The sequence below is a fragment of the Vitis riparia genome, chromosome 19, assembly GCF_004353265.1.
Source record: "Vitis riparia cultivar Riparia Gloire de Montpellier isolate 1030 chromosome 19, EGFV_Vit.rip_1.0, whole genome shotgun sequence".
In the NCBI taxonomy this organism is placed as follows: Eukaryota; Viridiplantae; Streptophyta; class Magnoliopsida; order Vitales; family Vitaceae; genus Vitis; species Vitis riparia.
In genome coordinates, this window is record NC_048449.1 from 12056707 (window position 1) to 12076251 (window position 19545).

At 30.3% G+C, this 19545-nt stretch overlaps 1 protein-coding gene and 1 pseudogene across 1 annotated transcript in view; both read right to left on the reverse strand.

The window, feature by feature from the left end:
• Positions 1-19545, reverse strand: part of LOC117909167 (ankyrin repeat-containing protein ITN1-like) — a 90298-nt gene that overhangs the window by 46874 nt on the left and 23879 nt on the right. The gene's annotated exons all lie outside the window — the stretch shown is intronic.
• LOC117909166 lies at positions 1500-7223 on the reverse strand (annotated as a pseudogene).

Below are 19545 nucleotides of genomic sequence, written 5' to 3' on the forward strand. Positions count from 1 at the left end.
GAATTTTTCACTACATCAACGACACATTTGATTATGACTTATATTATTCACCTTTAACAATTTTAGACTTGTTGGATATAATGATAGTAATTAAGGTGGAGACTTGGATGATACAAAGAGAACCAATAGCTTTATATTCCTCGTGGGAGAGATACCATGTTCACTTGGACTTCAAAGAAGCAACCTATTGTGAAACTTTCAACCTATGAAGTGGAATTTGTGAAAATGTTTACAAAATCTCATAATTAAATTGTGAAAATGTTTACAAAGTCTCTCAAGTTTAATGATTTTAGAATGCTAAGGATGCTACTTTTACAAATCAAGTTGGAGGCATGAGTGAAAATGTTGACAAAGTTTAAAAAATTTAGAAAACTATTTTTACAAACCAAGTTGAAGGGAGGATGTTAGTTAAACTGGATTTAGGAAGTTTCTAAAAATTAGAATTTGAGTTAGACTCTAAAAATGCTTATTTAGTTTGTATATTTTGTTTATTACAAGGTTTTATATTTTACCATTATGAGTATCTATTTTTTTTTTTAGGTGTTAAATATCTATAAATAAGATGTTATGTAATAGTTGAACAAGAGTGGTGGAAGACAATAAATTTTTTCTTAATCATCTCAATTATTTAAATATCTCCCTTTGCATATGTAATTACTTGTGTGTTTTTTCAACCACATTTCTGCAACATATGTGAATCTGCTGGTTGGTCTATGAAAATTCATATCAAATTGTTCAACTGTTAAATTTTTTTAGGCTTGTGTAACGTATTTAGATCATAGCATCTTTCCCTAAGCCTGCATTTTTCTAATATATAATTAAAATGTTTGTGTTTTGCAATTTTTAATGAAATCTAGCATTGGATACTTAACTACATCCCACAAAACGACAAAAAAATGGTGGCGATTTCATGGAGGCTAACCATTCACCTGCCTTTAGTCAGGTTTTCAACAGTAAGTAATTATCTCTATCAAAACACAAAATTTAGTTTTCTAAACAATTATTGTTCTTGGAAAACATGCAAGGAACTTAAGCATCATAAGGTACTTAAGCAATCCTAGTTGGACGCTCAGTATGATGTACTGAGTTTCAGATTTTTGAAGTAAAATTATCAAGATCATCTAGATGGATGAATGTTATACTCTTTTCAACAGTTTAAATTGTTTTTGTTAATAGATTAGATGGATGTTTTAACACTCAGAAAAATTGAAATGCAGCCAAATAGCGGAAAAAAGAAAATGGTTGTGACCAATAGTTATATTTATTCTCTTTAATTTTTAGGGATAGAGCATCAACAATCCTTGTGATGAGTTAATAATGTTGAGAAAAGTCAATGATTACACAATGTAGCTTAAAACCAAATATGTCATCAAAGAAGACATCAATAATCACCCCCACACAATGATATGTTGTATAATTCATTACTTGTATCAAACACAAATTTCCTTCAATGTGTGTCTATGAATAAAAGAGAGTTCTTGGTTTATATTCGACATACACGCTATATAGGCCATGCTAATAGCAATTGATAACAAGAATCTCAACACTGAAGTCCACGTAGAATCAGGTGTGCACCATATTGGGGTTGCATAGTTAGGATACTGAAAGGAGCATGAGCATAGGATGGTGAAAGTTCAAATGAGAAGTGTTGTAAGATCATTGCCAAAGCTATTTTTGCTTCCATCATTGCAAAATTTTGTCCAATGCATACCCGAGAACCCCAACCAAATGGGAAAAATGAAACTTGGTTTTTTGTTGCCTTCAAAACTCCTTTTGCAAACCTCTCTGGATTAAACTCCTTTGCATCATCCCCCCAAATTTCATGATCATGGTGAACTAGGATGGTGGGCAACACGACCTGCACTCCAGCTGGAAAACACATGTCTCCCACTTGAGTGTCCTTATAAACAGCTCTAGCAAGCATTGCTACTGGTGGGTATAACCTAAGAACCTCATGAAAAATCATGGTAACCTGTGGTAGAGAAACTTTAGAAGTTGTTGCAGAGAATTCTTACTAAAATACATTCTAAATCATTATGAAGGACACTGAAGAATAAAGCAATTTCTTAAAATAGGGACACTGGAAAACACATGTCTCCCACTTATGGGGAAATTTGAAATCATCATAATCTAGTAGAGAAATTTGAAATCATGGCATGAGAACCCATTCCTGAGCTACTAAGTGAAAGCAAATGTTTAGTACAAGATATAAAAACTTAAGAGAAATGTGTTTTTAATTTTACTCCAATTATGGGGAAAAAAACAAAGTACTATACGATTTTAGTGAGAATCATTAAACTGAAGATTGGACTGAGTACTCACAATTTTATGTGATTTAATCCATCAGCTTCCGGTTTTTTATTCCCAAAAACCTGTAAAACCTCTTCTCTTGCACGAGCTTGCCAGTTTGGATGCTCGCTTAGCAGGACCATTGTCCATACAAGCAAAACTGAGGTTGTCTCTTGGCCAACAAGATAGAATAGCTTACACTCTTCAATGACATCTTTGACACTCATTCCAATCTTCTTGTTATTTTGATGTTCTTGAATTTCTCTAAAATTGGATTCCATTAGTATACCTAATAAGTCACTATTAGCAGTTTCGCCAGCCTTCATTGCCTTCTCCCTTTTGTTAATGATACCCCTCAACAATGCATATACTTCTTTGCTTATTTGCTTAATTCATCCTCCTGTTTGTCTTTGTGGGTAAAAACCTGCGTGCATGTTAGTAATTCTAGTAAATAAAACATCACATGAAACACACAGACATTAATTCTTATTTTCATCCATGCCTTCTACTTCTCCATTAATTTTTTGAAACTTGCATAAGACTTCAAAGGTAGAAACTATCAAGACAATAACTAATGGTTTCATCTACACATGTGTTGCAGTGGTATCTCATCATCTTGACACAATATCCTGCAAACATAAGATTGAGGATACTAAACATCAATTAGTGAAACATACTACTTTCTAAGTGTTATACAAAAGAAGTAATTGACTAAAAGGGGATGAAATGATCTCAGAGTTGTAAATCTAATATCTCTTATGCTTGACCTTGAAAAGTAATCCATTTTTAACATAAATTCTCTTCGAACATAAATTCCCTTCAACCTTGTTAACCAAACACACACTTGAGCATTGTGAAACTTTCAACCTATGAAGCGAAATTTGTGTTGGCATCATTTGTAGGTCATGAAATTTGTTCAAGAAACTTAATTTACCACAGAAGAGACTGATAAAGATCTATATGGATATAAAATCAACAATTACATTATGAGAAAAATCTAGTTCTCCATGATGGTGTTGAATTTTGAATTTTGCCTTAGTATCTGTTGGAATTTGAATTTTGAAGTTAAATTTTGCAGTTGGAGTCTTGCACAAAATCTGCAACATCCAAATATTTTCTTGTTTTTATTTGGTCAAGATTTGGTTTCTATTTTATAGGAACTAATTGTTCATCATCTAGTAGCTTGATTTTCTGTTATTCTAATGTCATTTTAGTTACAAGCTTATGTATAAATTCAATACTCTTCATCAATAAAATGTGTATTCCAGTAGTCCAAAAATATATATTCTGCATAAGTGTTTTAATCTAAGATCAACAGATGGAAGCCAGTATATTGATACAAAATATCATTTATTAGAGAGTACATTATGAAATATGAAGTGCAATTAAAATTTACAAAATCTCATGATCAAATTGTGAAAACATTAACCAAGTCTCTCAAGTTTAAAGATTTTAGAAAGCTAAGGATGCTATTTTTACAAATCAAGTTGATGGAAGGATGTTAGTTAAACTAGATTTAGAAAGTTTCTAAATTAGATTTTGAGTTAGGTTTTAAAAGTTAATTAAAATATTTTATAAAAATTCTTGATTTAGTTTGTATATTTTGTTATTGCAAGATTTTATATTTTACTATTGTGAGTTTTTTTTTAGGTGTTAGGTGTTACTATTGTGAGTGTACAATAAATTTTTCTTAATCATCTCAATTATTTATATATGTAATTGTTTGTGTGTTTTTTCAACCACAGTGCAGCAACATAGGTGAATCCGCTGGTTGCTGTAACATATGTAGATTATAGCTTCTTTCCCTAAGCCTGCATTTTCTTTCAGTTCATGGTGTCAACACTTCAGGAAAGCAAAATTTCCTAAAATGGAATATGGTGTGCAAGGACAAAGAGACTTGTTAGGCATCTAAACTCTAGGGAAATGTAAGACTGATTTGAAACCAAAATTTGAGCAAACTAAATCTGCTGAAACACTGCTGCAAAAAGAAAACAAAGCCCCAAATAACTCTTTGATCTTTTGTACCAAGCAGACTCGTGTATGAATAGTTTCAGAAAAATAAGCTGCATATTTCTTGAAATATTTTTACGCATACCTCCATCCCGGGATATAAACTGACATTGTAACCTGGATTGCAAGATGTGTTTGTTCTTTCTGGAGCTGGAATATCCTTCTTCCTTCTTCATAGCTACTACCAAATGCTGTCCGAGAAATCACATCCCCTGTCAAATTTTCAAGATAGGGCCAAACATCCAACTCACATGATCCCCCCACCGAAAGCATTTTCCATTTGGTCACCATGTCGCTACAACTCAAATGAAATGCCGGCAACATATTCTATAACAAATTCAACCATAAAATAAATTAATAAAGACCAAAACAGTCCAGTATCCAGTTTCAAATTCAATATACAGCCATTTATCACTGACCTGTGAAATAACAATTTTAGTAGTTCATAAAGTATGTACTACTTAAAGTCATCATATGTTAGGAAGAGTCATATGGGTGGAGGATGAGGAATATTCAGTTTTACCATGGAGGCACTGACTAAAGAAATCATAGAAAAAAAATGTGCATATTCATGAAAAGTTAGATGTACTGGTAATATTAATGAAAAGTTAGATGTATGGGTAATAAGCAAGCAAGATAAGAAAGTTGTTAAGATCTTGCTGTCATATGTATCAAGTATTTTAAACTAGGAACAGACAATCAAGCATATTTTGATCCTTATGGTTCAAATTACCTATGGTTTGCATTGGTAAATAAAACTTCTGAAAATTTCTATTGGAGACTGGAAAAAGACTTTAGATGAGTAAGAAAAAAAAACAAGGAAAAGGTAGGACACATTCGGTATGTGAAAATACTTCATTAAACTGATCGAAATATTTGAGAATTTCGATAATTATCTTTATGGTAGCTGAAAAAGGTATTTTAAAATATATGATAATTTTTCAAATATTAATATAAAATTATCTTTTGAAGACACAATTTTAGTGTAGTTTTCAAGTGTTAAATTTACTTTTTAAAAAGACAACTTTATAAAATTCGGTTCTTTTAACTTTTAAATGATAACTTTCGAATTAGTATCTAGCAAACTTTTAAATGAAAACTTTTAAATTATAAAATAAATTTTCAACTACCATATTTTAGAAGGTTATATATCAATCTAAGAAACATGAGATGAGAAATGGGTATTCATAACCCCCAAATCTTATATATATTATCACTTAAAATTTTTTTTTTCACAGCATTCACATACTTAATCTCTTTTCCAACAGTGAGAGGGCTATGCAGAGAAGTTAAACTAGGGAAAAAAATCCAAGTCTGTAGTACATGAAACAATGGGAGAGCCTTGTGGAACTGTAATATGTCACAATTGAAGCAGTTTCAATTATGGAACTGTTTGTTCACTTTCAGAGTTTGTGAAAAGATTAAAAAAAAAATACATGGAAATAAGGTAAAATATTCTGGTTTGGAAACTGGGCATTGAAAATTACCTTCAACTTTTCTAGATGGAAAGCTGGGTTGATGATCTTTCTACGTTTAGCCCATCGTTCGCCTTCCAAGGTCACCAGACCAGAAACCAGCAACTTGCCAAGTGGGTGTGGGGGTGGCTTTTGAAAGACATTGGACTTCAACAAAACATCCCTTATTAGCTCAGGCTCCATAATGTTTACGATTGGATTTGGACCGAACCATGCAAAGGAATTTTTACCTGCATGTTTATGCCATTATTGGGTAGTGTTAGCCTTAGATTGCTTTTAGTTTGGACTTCACACAAATTCAACTTTGGTTATTAAATTTAGTTCAACCCAACTTGGACCATCGAAAACAACGAAAACTTCAACCATAGTTTCTATGCTGAGTTATTATAAATGGACTAAATCATTTTTCAGAATTGTCTCAACGTCAATTGATATTAAGGAATGAACTCTATTCATTGTAGCCTTAAGATTAAATAATGAAATCAAGAGGGCTATCAATATGCTTGGCAGGCTGGGTGACAGTTTTGGATAGATACAACAATTTTAATTATTTAGCTTTGGATTATTTCCAGAGAATATTCTGCAATCTAGCATGGGTTACTTAAGACTACATCCCACAAAAAGACAAAAAAAAATGGTGGCAATTTCAAGGAGGCTAATCATTCACCTGCCTTTAGCCATTGATTAGTTACAAACAAAACCTTCCGAAAAGAATGGGGGAGAGCCCATCTGGATGGACTTGGCATCGAAAGAAAAATTAATATTTATACTTTGAGCACAAATAACTGGCATAAAAATTCATCCAAAAGTTCCGAAACGTCATAAATTAACACTTTAAAAAAAAAGGTGAAAATTTGGCATAAATTAAAAGTTATTCACAGCTCCCAGAAATTAAACAATTGAAAAGTAAAAACAGTACTTTTCAAAGTGGAAGTATATTAATTTCTTGATAAAAGAAATTGCAATACAGTTAGCAACCACTGAAATCTAAACCTTTGGTGTAATTTAAAAAAGAGGAAAAAAAAAAACAAAACAGAGAGGAAAAGAAAAATAGTTAGGAAAAGAAGAGCAGAAACAAACAACTGCTTTAGGGCAGTATAAAAAAAGTTGGCCATAATTTGTAGAGATCAGCAAACTTTAATACTATGATGAAAAGTAATCAGTCATATCGGTACCGTATTTCTTAATGAAATGACAATGGAAGGGCAGGACACGCGGAGCAATATCATCCGAGAGGCTGATTGGTCTTGAATATGCTTCTTTTAACATCATGGACATCTCTTTGAAGTCCCCATGTAAAAGCCTATAAGAATTCCCAGCCAGGCCTTGCTCTCTAAGGCATCTTTCTAACCTCTTTGGCCTCAACCACACCCAATTCAGTAGCCTCCATAAACAGCTTATGAGCACAGTAAGGAACCCAAAAGAAATTACAACTGAGCTATGCTTCATTTTCAGTTTGAGGGACTTCTATCAGGAGAGGTATGTTAAATCACTTCAGAGTGAGAGAATGACTTTATGCTGCCGATGTGTATAAATTGGCCCTATTCTATTCCCTCGTGCCGGCAAACATAGAAGATTTCGTCAATGCCTAATGGGGAGAAGAACGTCTAGTATTTTAAAATCTATAAATTATCTATTTTAATTGTCTCCATCAATATGGATTTTAAACTTCTCAATGAATTATTAATTTATTCTATTTGATACATTTCAAAGTTTGTGCAATCAACACTGCTTATTAAAAACTATATATGCCATGAATGTAGAAGGCAAAATTTGAGCATACGGAATATGGAATTCTATTTTATGGACCAGCTTTCACTTGTGAGTCGATGGAGCATGTGGATGCTCACTTTCAGAGCCTCAAGGGACAGCTCGCATCCCTCACATCTTGGCAGATGTCGCAGGGTGCTTCCAGCTCTACAACTCCATCTGATCTGGACTTTTTGATACTTTATGTTTTTTTTTTTTTTTTTTTTTGTGGATAAGTTGATTTTGTACAGCTAACCCATCTTGTCTCAGTTTTTCATATATTTTGTTTGTCTAGATGTACTTTTATTTTCTTATCTCTTGTATCCAGAACCTTTTTTACCATATATGTCCATGTGTTTGCTTTTCTTTTCTGCTTTTCGCATGCTTACTGCTTCATCATGCTCTTTGTCATTTTTTGCAACAAAAAGGGGGAGATGGATTGTTGATTTGATTGAGTGTTTTGATATTCATATTTTTTTGATATCCGTTCATGACTTGCATCCCCTTACTCGATTACCTGATTTGATAAAATTGATTGGTTATCTTTCTTCCCACACACTACTTTACCTGGGTATGTTGTTTAGTGTGTGCAAGTTCTAGGTACTAGGGTATTGCTCATTTTTTGGATGTGGCTTCTAGTCCTTTGCATGTCAGATGATGAATTGGTTTAGACAAGAGGTATTGAGAGATTTGTAAACTCCATTTGAGAGTATTAAGGGGTTTATGCAATTTGTATTTTATGACAAAATTGCCAAAGGGAGAGATTGTTCGTACACTAGTCAATGTAGTTTAAAATTGTCGATTTTGTTCTATTCATTTTGGTTTAGGATCCTTCTAGATTGTGTCTCACTCCCCATTGAAGACTCAAGGTTATTAATTGATCAACCAAGATGACATAGGCAAGTGTAAAAATATTTGGGAAAGGCAAGTTAGTTTTTGGTATGACATGGCATGAATTGAGTGGTCTAAAATTGAGCAAAATGATTTTCTAATCATTTTAAAAAAAGCCTAAAGCGCTCGAGCACTCTAAGAGCATTTGAGCCCTAGCAACAGAATTCTCTAGAATTTTGGAGATATGTCTTTCTATTTTTAAAGGATTTATTTTGAGGAACTTTTTAGGATTAGTCCACTAGGTTCCTAGGCTTATATATATGTTGCATAAAATGGTTTTTGGTTTGATTCTTTTGAGTTGAAAAACCTAGTTTGTCTTCTTGTTCCCAAAATTCTAGAAGAAACTTTCATATTTGCTTCTACCTAGTTGAGAAAGAGATTTGTATCGCCCTCAAGCACTAAAGTGAGATCCTCTAGGAGCACATGAGATGTTGCATTGTAGATGTAAAACACGGTGTAGGTGTTGGGTAGTAAATCTTAGTAGTAGCTTTCATCAGGTAAAATTGAGTACATACCCCATTATATATGATGGAGAGCTCCTCAAACGCAAATCCTAGAATCGAAATCAATTGATACTAAATTAACAGCCAACCTATATTTCAAACAAAATCTTGCAATTTCACATTTTGAGCACTAATCCATGAAAATGGTGTTTTTAGGAAGCAATTTCAATTGATTTGAGTGTGTTTGAAGATGATGCAACAAGAGAAGGCTAAGAGGAATGCTATTTTTTAACATGTAATTTTTGTTTTTGTAAAAAAAAAGAAAACATTTCAATACCAATTTCAACAATTGCTCTATAGATTTTGATAATGACCTAGAGAAGAAGTCTTTGTCGAAATTTTTATGACATTTTGATCTTGTATCAAAAGTTTTGATACTAGTTGCAAATTTTGTTATCGTTTGCCAAAACTTTTTCCAATTACCTCTCTTGTTTACTTTTATGATATTTTAGGGATTTTCTTGATGTTTTAATGTTAGGTTACAAGTATAAATACATTCCTTAGATTTTTATGAGGGTGAATGAAAAACACATATATTTTATTTCATAATTTTAATACTATCTCTATTAATTTATTTAATTCAATGCATTTTGTTGGAATGACAATGAATGGATAAATGCCTCATTTTTCCAGATAAGGTGGATCTCCTAAGGAAAAATCTCAGTAGAGTGCATCTAAGGCATTAAGAAAAGTTATCCAAGTATAAAATCCCTCTTTCCCATAAATTTTGAAAGGCAAAATAACTCTACCAAGGTTAGATATATCCAATTCATATTAGATTCAATGAGTGTTTCTTCAAAGGTTGGGAAGTGAATGTGAAAAAGTGTGACCATCATAGGAGCATATTAGATCTTATCCTTCCCTTCTTGAGACTTGAACTTAGGAGTAACCTGTTTTTGGATAGCTTCAATATCACTAATTGATTAATTTCTATGTACAATGTGTTTTTCTAAATTTCAAACTCATCAAAATTCCATCCTTTTATTTCTATTAGAATAACATAAATCATATGGAAGTTAGATTCTAAATCTTAAGTCTTCACAGCATCAAGTATCAACTATGAGAACTCAAGCTAAGCACTTTAGTGGCCTCTAAAGAGTCTATTTTAGTGCATTTGAGGTATTTAAAAATGACCTAATGCTTGGTTTTTTTTTTGTTTTTTTATTAATGCCTTAGCCATTTGCTTTTGATAATTTTTGTGAGTATTTTTTAAACTTTAAGGCATTTTAAAAATGAAGTAGACTTTGTGGATGATTCTCAAAAGAATAAAATGCCTAAGCAGAGAACAAGAACAAATTATGTACCTTTTACATACACAGGAGCCTATTGTGCATCCCTCGAGTATGCCACCAAACTGGATTGCACACTCCCTCTAGCAATTTAAATTGAACACCTTCCCCACAATTCAAAGGTTGCATGCCCCCTCAACAATTGAACCCAACAAGAGCACTGAAGTTGTGCATGTCAGTAACATCTTAATTGCACTTTTCCCTACCTCTACAGTAGCATATCCCTAGGGTCACCCACCATGCACATTGTTACCACTCTTGCAAAGGTTGTGTACCAGAGAAAACTCCTTCCAATGATTTGTACACTCACCAAAGTAATGCAAGCATCTAAGCCTTAAATCATCATCTATCAATTCTCTCATACCGATTGCATTGAAAGCCAAGTGCAACCACCAACTCCAAGTTGACAAGTCAAGTACAATATGGCCATGATCTGATCCCCAACATGGGCAAGAGGCAGTTCTAGGAGAATAGTTTGAGCAATAAGAATGGATTACCTAAAGGGAAACCCATTTATAAATAGAGGATTGTCTGGCGTGCGTGCACAGAGAGAGAGAGAGACACACATGCACACATATATATGTATGTATGGGGAGAAAAAAAGAAAGAAAAAGGAATGTGGAAGAGTTAGAATCTTTAATGGAGATGATATCAAATTTTTTAGGATTTAATTAGGAATTTATTTTGGTAATCAAAATGACAATTAATTATTTGGATAGGATTTGTTAGGTGGTTTCCTATTTCTTTCTACATATTTTCCTTACTTTTGATGGTTTCCTACAGTTATATATATAAAGGACATTTTTCTCTTCTTTTCTCTATGAATGAATATATGACTAGGTAAAATTAAGTTATAGGTTTCTTAATGGTATCAAAGCCAACTTCTGATTACTAGGAATAATGGTTAAAATAGCAATGATAGGTGCTTCCAATTACGATAACAACTTGAAGGAGGCAGGAAGAAAACCTATCCCTCATTACAATTTTGTGACAAATGGTCATGGTCACTCCACTTAGCTAATTACCTCTCACAAATGAACTTAATGGAGAAATTTATCTTTAATGGTTTCAATCTGTCAAACCTTTCATTCGTGGGCATGGACAAATTGAATATTTTATTAGAGCAACATCAATACCACAAGGAACAATTCCCATTGAGAAATAGGAAGTAGAGAATGCCATGATTATGTCATGGCTGATCAACTCAATGGAACTCAAGATTATGAAGACAAACATGTTCATGCCCATAACTAGAGAGATCTAGGAGGCTACCAAGGAAACCTATTACGACTTGGTAACTTGCTCAGGTCCACAAGATAGCCATACAAATAAAAATACCAAGCAAGGTAATATGAATGTAATTCAGTACTATAATACACTCACAACTCTTTGGTAAGAACTTAATTTGTTTTATGATTATGAATAACATTAAGTACAAGATAGTGAAATGTTCTAAAAGATGATTGAGAAAGATCGAGTCTCTACATTCCTAGTGGGGTTTAAATAATAAATTAGATGAGGTTTAAAGTAGAATTCTTAGTTGTGAATAATTCTAGCAAAATATGATACCTATTTACTTAACATTACCCTAGCTATGAAAAACCGTAAGCTTCACATTTCGGCCAATGATCCAAAATTCAAAAGCATCCATGGAAAGCCCTAGTGTGATCATCATCTCCTTTAAATGCTTCCAAAATTCAAAATATTCATTAACAATTCATTAACCATCATCTTTTCAAAATGCATCTTTAGATGTCATATACCCAAAGGTGTTCAAATTTGTAAGATATTGACCAAGTTCAGATATTTAGAAGAAGGTATATCATCCTTTACAATTAGAACGAAGGAAGATACATTATCCTCTACTAGTGAAAGCACATATGCCATCACCTCAAAAAATCAAGCATGTGTGCAAATCTGTCTTATTGGTCTTCTAATTACGGTCGAGCAAGTATTAAGGAAGTACTTAATTTGAAGCATCTCTTCATCATCTATAGTGGTTGTAGTTGCTAATCCAATAATTGTACTCCTTTGAAAGTGGTACAAATTATTCTTCCTTATTTCTTGTGTTACCACAAGTTTACTTGGCATAACTTTCAAAATCCCATCTTTTATAGTAACAATATTGAACCCTATGGGTTATAATACTCTTATTAAGATGAGACACTTATTCATACTAGGAACATACCAAACATCACTCAAAATTTTAGTTGATTCATCACGAGTCTTCAACTGGATGGTATCTATTATTGTTATCTCACAAGCATTATCATTCCCCATGTAAACAACTCCATCTTGTAGTTCTTCAAAGCAAGAAAACCACTCCTTGTAGGAATGCATGTGAAGGTGAACCCAATATCCAAAATCCATTCATCTAAGTTATAAACAAGGATAAGCAAACCAAAGCAAAGTTTGACCCATCTTCTTCAAACTTAGCCACACAAGCATCTAATACTATCTCTTCTTAATTCTTCTTTTTTAGCTTAGGACAAACATTGTTCTGACACTACCAAAAATTAAGTATGGCTGTCCCATTTATATTTACTTTTGCAACGGATTTAATTTGATGCAAATTTCTAACACACCTATTCTATCGCAAATTGAATTGTCTATTCCTTATATGTAACTAATTTACCAACGATAATTGTAACAACAAATACTCGTTGGCAAAAATATTATTGCAATGGATTTAAACCATTGCAAATGTTCAACTAATATACTTTGTCACAAAAGCAATTTACCTGGAAAAAAAAAAGAACTTTCATAAATAATTTTTCTATGAAAATTACTACTCAATAAAACATTTTTATTATAGTGGATAATAATACCACACATAATTTATTCCAAAAATAATTGTTGTATTATGAATATAAAATCTTTTGACCATAGTTGTATGATAAATACGATCTAGCTAGTGACAAAACAATTTTATGATTATTTTTTAGGTTCATACAATATTTACATTTTTTTTAATCATAATAGTTTTAATATTTTTTAACTACTTTTTATAGTCCATTTTAGAAAGAAAGAAATTAAAAATTATTGATATATATATATATATGTATGATATAATTTATGATATCGAATACTAATATTTAAAATTTAAAAATGCATTTTATAGAGATTTAGGAATGTTTCTATTTAAAGTGCTTTTAATTGAATTATTTTTTTTATAGAAACATTTTTATATATTAAAGAATTACCTCTCAAGCACTTCTCCAAAAAGTGTTACAAATGATTTTTAACTTTTTAAAGATTTTTTTTTAATATATTTTTCTCCAAGCATATAGTTTTTCTCTAAAAGCATTTTTTTTTTTAAATACTACAGGCATTTTCTAAAAGTACTACTAAATGGACTCTTAATTTTTGAGGATATTTCACTTAGACAGCCGATTCATCCTTCTCTCTATATAGTTTTGTGTCTCAAGATAAAAGCTCTCTCCTTTATTTTAATATAATCTTTGTTTGAAGAATTGTTCTAATTTTTACTTGAGTTTTGTTTTTAATATATCTTCCTATGCTTTTAATGATCCCCTAAATTGGTCAATGACTATAGAGTCCAAATATATTTTTTTTCAATAACAAAAAAATAAAAGATGAATATTTTTTTTTTTTTTTAGTTATACAAATATCACTAAACTTTCACCATTTATTTTTACTTAATTTACATATGTCAATATTTTTGAAAAATAATTAAAGATTCTCTTATATTTAAACTTTAAAATTCACTTTTAAAAGTATTAAATTGAACTTTAAAAAAAAAAAAATTATCAAACTTTTATATTTATTTGTAATATTTTTCATGTTTCCTTTGAACTGGTTGCACTTAAAATCATTTCAAAGGTGTCTACATCTATTTCTTAATAAATGAGGTTAAAAGCTTTCTTGTCTTTCTTTCTTATATCTTCAAAAAGTTTATTTAATTTTGGGATAGATTGGTTTTATCCTGTAGCTCCTTGTAGTTTTTCTCTACAGTCTCTTATATATCTTACAATCAAATAAAACCTTTGTCTTGAAATTCAAATAGTCAAAATTGTTAAAACAGTCTTTATTGAGTTAAGCAACTTAATTGCATTACACCTTTTTAAAAAAATAAAATAAAATAAGAATCATATTATACGCATAAATTTCGTGAAAGTCATGCAACCTATAGGGGGTAGGCCTTGAAGTCAGAGTGATAATTTATTCCACTAAAAATTTTGATCTCTACATTTATACCATTTTTTATTTTTTTGGAAGTGAGAGAGATAAATACACAAATAATAGTACTATTAAAAGAGATAAGTAGAGGAATTTAAAAGAAAATTATTTTGTTTTTAAAACTTTAATTCAAGTATTATATACAAAACTCCAATTACAATATGTTTTAATTCACATTTTAAAACTAAATCAAATGTAATTTTTGAAAACTTCTTGAAACTCAAATTTAGATTTCAACATGTGATTCAATGATAAAAAATATGTAAATAAAATATATGTAACCACCGACAACAGTCCATTATAATAGTTTCGGAATAAATGACATTTATTTGTTCGTATTCTATTGTTTTGCTATTTAAGCCATATTCACATGAACTGACTTTTTGTTTGGAGTAGTGTTTTAGTAGAGTATTCGTAGGAGGACACCTAGATATAGCCTATGGGTTGCCTTAATTAATGGTTTTGGCGCAACTTAACAAAATTCTATGCTATCATAAAGTAGCTGATTACCATGATTGCGCAATGCCCTCATAAAGGAACTGAATGCCCAACACACGTACATGTGAGGTACAATATTTTTTAGGAAAGACAAGTCAGTTTGCAATTGATGTTAATATCTTTCCAAGACGGAGACATCATTTTGTAGGTATAATTGAATTAGTTAAACTTAAAGCCCAATTGACATACTTTCAAGTAAAATCATTTTTAACCTGTAATGCTATCAACACTTTTATTAGGAGAATCATAAAAGTATCAGAATCATAGAGAATCAGAGAAAGTGATTCTATAGTGTTGATGATAATATGTCACATGACTAAAAATGTTTTTAATATTAGTAAATTATCAAAAAGGACATCAAATTTAATTACAACAAGGAAATATTATAATAAACTAATACTTTTTCATGATAAAAGAATATATAAACATCTATATAACTAACAAAAACTAAAAAATAAAAGTTCTTGTGATTAAAAGAAAATTTTAGAAAATATTTACAACATGATTTGGATTATTAAACAAACATCAATCATAATATAATAATTTTCAAAATAAAATAAATTATTTGATTATTTATTCACTTAAAAATAATATTTTTTATTACTACAACAAAATTTTGAAAAATAATTACAAAAAATCTAGATTAATAATGATAAATTGAATAAAAACATATTAGTTTAGTTTCTCAAAAAAAAAAAAAGTAATTAAAAGCAAATGACGACAAATTTTCTCATAGTAAAAAAAAGGAGAAAATTATATATATTTTTTATATTAGTGTTATAATAAAACATCAACAAGATATAAGAAGACTAGCAATTCGATCATGTTCTTCTTACATCTCTCTTTCATAATAGAACCGTCTTTTTCAACTCGTGAATCCACTCTACTCTCTTTTTGATTAAGCAGATGTAACCCTTGATCATCATCATAAGGTTTAAATTTCATATCTATTCTAATATTAATCATTATTAAGTTTAAAAACCATCAAAGTAATATCAATGTTGACTTATTTTTTAAGAGGAAAAACTATGCATTTCTTATGTTGTTCCACATCTATTCTTCAAAAAGGCAAATGTTCAATTGTTCTCATCAAATATGTCTATGGTTAAATATTTCGCTCTTACCTCTTGGTAAACTACTCCATTGAAATCTAGAAGATGGTAACACTCGCCCTCTAAGGGCCTAATTATATATCCACTCATTTAAGGATAACCAACATTGAGTAAATAATATTTACTTACAAAACAAAACAAAAAATTATATAAGATTATGAAAATTTAATCACAAAAATAACTCTCATATTTTTAGTCACAAATCTCTAGATGGATGAGGAAAACCCAATTCTATAATTTTTTTTTAATGCCTCTACAAAGACACATGCATCATGAGCAATACCTCCCCATCTAGCCAATGCAAATTTGAAATACATATTGAAATAATATATGACCATAATATTTTAGGTAGTTATGTTTTTTGTACCAATATATGATATTTTCCTATCTCTAAAAACCATGATGAGCATATGAGTTCCATCAATTATCCCTATACAATTCTTAAAATATGGTCAATAATGACCAACATTTCTTATTTTATCAATGATCTCCCTAAACTATGAATCACTTGGTTTTTATAATATCCATAGCTATAAGATAAACAACATCTAATATAATCTCAAACCATCTAGAAATAAATTCATTGGAGTGCCAAAATCTTTCTTAGGTCGTCATGTTGCCAAGTCTATGACCTATTATAGTGAGAAACATTGCTAAAGCCTCTATTAAGGGCATACTTAAACCTTCTCTTAGACCATGCCTTTTAATAAGTGTTTCTAATAATTAATGCATACATGTTTTTCCATCCTAAATTGCTCAAAACTCTAATTTTGAAAAAGTTTTACAAGGTTTTTATTTATTTATTTTTTTGTAGTTAGTAAGTGTTACAGGTACAACACATCCAACCAACACCAATTGATAAAAATCATTTCACCATTGCTTTCATCTTTAATATTATGATTGCAACTATTATTATAATTAGAAAACATATATACAAAAAAATAAAAATAAGAACTACATTAAAAAAAACCAATAATGTATATTTTATGTTAATATAGCATAAACTTATGCATATTTACCAAAATAAAAGGATTTTTTATTTAAAAATTTATTTGAACATGCCACTTCAAGAGTAGTAGTAGTATGCAAAATAATAGCACTGAAAAGTAATAAGAGGATAAATACATGTAATAATATAATTCTATTTTTCCAATAATATAATAATAATAACAATAATAATAATATTAATAGTAATAATAATAATAATAATAATAATAATCTTGCTCATGTGGGTCACTGTAGGATAGGACTCCCATAACACCCTTATTTTCAATCCATTTCTATTCTTAATAGTTTGACTAAACAAAATTTTAAATTCAAAAGTGTTGTGTTGAGAAATCAAATACATTATAAAGCTCATCAAATTAACAACTTGACTGAAACAAAATTTTAGATTCAAAAGTGTTGTGTTGCGAAATCAAATACATTATAAAACTCAGCTAATGGTCACAACTTTTAGAGAAAGAAACAATTAACTATGCCATGTGATAGGCATATATGTCTTCCTCACTCAAAAAGTTCACTCAATACCAACATACAAATCTAATTTAAAACAATATTAGGTAGCAAAATATGTTTCAACATTAGAATAAGAAATAACTCAAATAGTCAAACATGTTTATGCTTATGTCATGCAATTTGATCATTTGAGTTTTCTAATGCAAGAAACATCTCATTATTTTCCTTGACAACTTGAATAACTATGACTTTCATATACAACTTAAGGTCATTCTTCACTTCAAGCATGCCACATATAACTTTTATTACTTTAACAATGCTACAACCAAACTTATCTACTCTAAATGTAACTTTAAAAATGGGCTCTAACTACATAGTAAAAACACAAGATTTGGTTCCATCTCTTATCTTCTTTCTTCTTCTCTTATTTTGTCATGAAATTTATTGCCTTGGAGTTCTCCTACAAAAGTATTCAATTTATTATATTTCACAACCAAAATATAAATTAACCAAATAAACTTAGTAAATAAATAAAAAAAAGTATATTCAATTTATTATCCCACCATTCATTTTTAACATTAGTGGTTTGCCTCATAGGTTCCACCCAAGGCCAATCTCTTTCTGAATCAAGGAATTCCAAAATTGTCAATCTTTTTTTTAAGAGAACTTAATATATTCTTAGGTTGCTTATATACGTAGGTTCTTCTAGTTAGATTGTTGAATACCTTTATCAATTTTTCCATCCAATTTACTAAAGTAACCATTTGGTCTATTTTTAGCCAAAATCTTAGCAACACAAACTGATGCATGAACAACAATATCATTCAATATACTTTGCTTTATTTATCATTTTCTTTACCACTTGTTTGTTGTAGTGGTTGAACAATACTGCTAGACATTTAATAACAAAGTAAAGAACAAAGAAGTATTAAAAGCAAATGTTCTTAATGTACTTTTATATTTTATAGTTTAGACATCTAATGAGACCCATAAAAAGTGAACCTTAAAGAAATGGGTCAACTAGAGGAAAATGAATCTCGGAATACTGAATTGGAAAGTCTCACATTCATGGAATAAATTAATATACTATATCGCAATTTTATTAATTTCTTTTCATTAGGTTGCTAAAAGTTGAAAAAGAATTCCTCATGAAATGGATTAAATAATTTCCTCATGAAAGAATCCACTCATGGCCTCATTATGAAGTACTGAATTAATTCAATGAACTTAAATATCATCTAATGAATTCTTTCATGGTTTTTTTTTATAACTTTAATGTTGTCAATATAGAAAGAAATGAACATGTTTTAAATTATGTAAGAAACTATGGTAGAAAAGTGGAAAGATTTAAGGATAAGAGGCTTCATATGAACTTTAATATTGTTAATAATAGAGAGGTAAACGAGATATCTCAATATTAAATTATGCCTAATTAGTATAAGTTTTTAAACTAAATGGAAGAGAATTTAGGAGGAAAATAAGTAATTAGAGTATGAGATAACATGAATGGTTAAAATTGTCAATCATTAAATTTAAGATAATGGTTAATATTTCACTACATTTTCCAACTCCATGAATTAAAGCAGAGGGAGGAAATGAGTTGGATTTCTTAGTAGTATTAAGTGTTGGATTGACACAAAATTAGGGTGTTGGTGGACACTTGAAATGAGGACCAAGTAACAATTGCAGATAGCATTTTACTCATCCAACATAGTTAAAATTTGCAAAACCCACTTCTTATTTTGTACTTTAATTGAATAGATGGGTATAGTTTAACTTCAAATCTAATATGAGTGTACTTTGAATTTCCTAAAGCTTACATATTTCTTCACATATTAAATCAAAGAGAACATATTAACATTTTTTACAATTACAATTTATCCGGACTCAAGGTTTAATTCCTAAACTTTTAAAGTGGGAAAACAAAGGTGTAAGGAAGAAAAAAGGAAAAGTAAAAGAAAGAAAAAACAAAAAGAAGAAAAATCTATTAAAAGGCATTAGAAGCCTAAGATGGGCATATCCATGATTTGAGATACAAATGGGGGTGGCAATTCATGTTGGTGGATCATGT